Source organism: Babylonia areolata, chromosome 11, assembly GCF_041734735.1.
Source record: "Babylonia areolata isolate BAREFJ2019XMU chromosome 11, ASM4173473v1, whole genome shotgun sequence".
NCBI lineage: Eukaryota > Metazoa > Mollusca > Gastropoda > Neogastropoda > Buccinidae > Babylonia > Babylonia areolata.
The window spans coordinates 29600879-29603378 of record NC_134886.1 but is presented as its reverse complement, the minus strand read 5'-3'; the positions used below and the strand labels follow the sequence as shown (position 1 = coordinate 29603378).

Here is a 2500-nt window from a genome sequence, read left to right as displayed (position 1 = left end):
GCTATTTTATACCCGGGTTATAAACTAGCCAGGGGTAGCGTTTGGCCTATAAATGAAACGTTGCAGATGACGGGGTAACGAGTAAAACAAATACAAGTTTTGGAAACAAAATTTTCTCATTCGAAATGTCTACATCTCTCAAACAGTTCAAATTGGCGACTTGCTGTGTAATAAGTATGTATGTTATTGATTTTGCCATTCTGTTCTTCCACAGAGAATGAGAGAGAAAGACAGACAGAGAGAGGGACGGACAGACAGAGAGAGGTGGTGGTGGTTGATGTCGAAAGATTGTGTCCCTGACCTATCTACAATAATGCTAATTTTGCTTCATGACTCAACACACACTGCTCGCTTCTGCTTTCAAGCACGTTTAGCTGGGAGTCCCACACAGCTGTACTGAGCTCCATGTTCCGTTTAGCCAGTTAGGTGGGGCCCGTTAGGTGTACCTGCAACTTTTTCCATGTGTGTGTGTGAGAGAGAGAGAGAGAGAGAGAGATAGTGTGTGTGTGTGTGTGTGTGTAGTGTGTGCATGTGTGTGCGTCTGTGTGCATGCGTGTGTGTCTGTGTCTGTGTGTGTCTGTGTGTTTATGTCATGTTGTGTGTGTTTGTGAGTGTGTGTGCGTGCAAGTGTTGTGTGCATATTGTGTATGTGTTGTGTGTGTGTGTGTGTGTGTGTGTTGCGTGTGTGTGTGTGCACGTGCGCGCGTGTGTTTGTATGTGTGTGTGTGTGTGTCTGTGTGTAAGTGTGTTATGTCTGTGAGCATGCGTGTGTGTTTATGTTGTGTTGTGTGTGTGTGTGTGTGTTTGCCGGTGTTGTGTGCATGTTGTGCATGTGTTGTGTGTGAGTGTGTGTGTGTGTGTCTCTGTGTGTGTGTGTGTGTGTGTGTGTGTGTGTGTGTGCGTGTGCTCGTGCGCGTTTGTTATTGCGTAACAGCCATAATGCAGTCTCCTCATACAATACAATAAAATACAATACAGTGCAGTAGCGTACACAACAGTACACCACAACATGCAGTGTGCAACACAGCACAGGCAATGCACAACACATGACTTTACAGTGCAACAAAACAAAACAATGCATTATAAAAAAAAAGTTTTTAAAGATTTAAATCAAAATAACCACTGAACAGCACCCACCCTCCAAAGTTTCACCAACACTGCAGTGAAGTCTTGTTCAGGTAAACGTTCTCCCCAAGCCTGCTCTTTTTGACTGCACCTCACATGTCTGCCGGGAGACTGGACCCTCGACAAAATTTAATTTCCCCAGTTGTTGGTGTGGTGGTGGAGGGTGAGGTGGTGGCTTTTTGCAGCAATGCCTATTTACCGCTGGTGACATACACATGTACACACACTTCTTTCACACACACACACACGCGCGAGCGCGCGCACGCGCGCGCACACGCGCACACACACACACACACGCACGCTTGCACGCACGCACGCACACACATACACAGCACACGCATGCACACACAAATAAACAACACACACACACACACACACACACACACACAAAGAATGGTGTTCGCTTGGCAAACGTGACACATTAAAACAGACCCTTTTCGAGATCACTTTCCTATAACCCTAACAGAGCCTCACGGAGACAAGCTGTTTTGGCGTTCACTTTCAATGATACGAAAGGGGTCAAGGACATTGCTTGTGGAAGTGACAGTGTTTATACCCTCACGGAAAAATAGATCAGTGGGGTCGCGTAAACCTGTGAAAACTGAAATGGAGAATGCTCCGAAAGTTGTTTTGTGTTGTTGTTGTTTTTCCAACTGACCACTGTCGCAAAATTGAGTGGTGGGCTAGTGATAACGCGTCCGCTTAGGATGCTAGAAAGTTTCAGTGTAGGAGATCGAATTCCACACTTGTCAAAATTTTCTCCACCAGAACTACTGAGAGCTTGAGTGGTGGTCTGGACGCTAGTCATTCAGATAGAGAGGGGGGAAGCATTTGCTAGATACAAGGCATTTACAAGGTAGGCTGCAGTGTTTTGGCTACAATCTCATCGCTCCCAAAACACTCATTCTCTCCATCTGTCTATCCTTCTATCTTCCATCTATTGGCATGTGTGTGTGTGTGTGTGTGTGTGTGTGTGTGTGTGTGTGTGTGTGTGTGTGTGTCTGTCTGTCAAAGTCTGTGTCTGTGTCTGTGTTGTACATAAACTTTGCACCTCAACCGTTTGTTGACCGTTTCAAATCGACTTTTCATCTCCAGTAAGTATCTATCAACCTGGTTTTTTGTTGTCGTTGTTGTTGTTGTTTGTTGTTGTTGTTTTTTTTGTTTGTTTCTTTGTTTTTCAGTCCCATGATAACGACTGCTCGGCAGACGTTATCAACAGTGAAGTTGTCTATATTGCAGAGCTGCGAGCTTTCTATCATTCTTAGCAATAAACAGCGACCGTCCACTGCGGCTCCATTTCATTTCTTTGTATATGTGTCTATCTCGAGATGATTCAGCTGTTAAAATTCTGTAGTGGTAATATATATGGTGTGGT

General features: G+C 44.8%; 1 protein-coding gene across 1 annotated transcript in view; it reads right to left on the bottom strand.

Annotated features, from left to right (window-relative positions):
• Positions 1-1242, bottom strand: part of LOC143287361 (sulfotransferase 1A1-like) — a 14951-nt gene extending 13709 nt beyond the window's left edge. The window contains exon 1 of the mRNA XM_076595326.1: positions 1138-1242. The gene's annotated coding sequence lies outside the window, so the exon portion shown is untranslated. The remainder of the gene's footprint in view (positions 1-1137) is intronic.
• Between the last annotated feature and the right edge of the window lie 1258 nt (positions 1243-2500).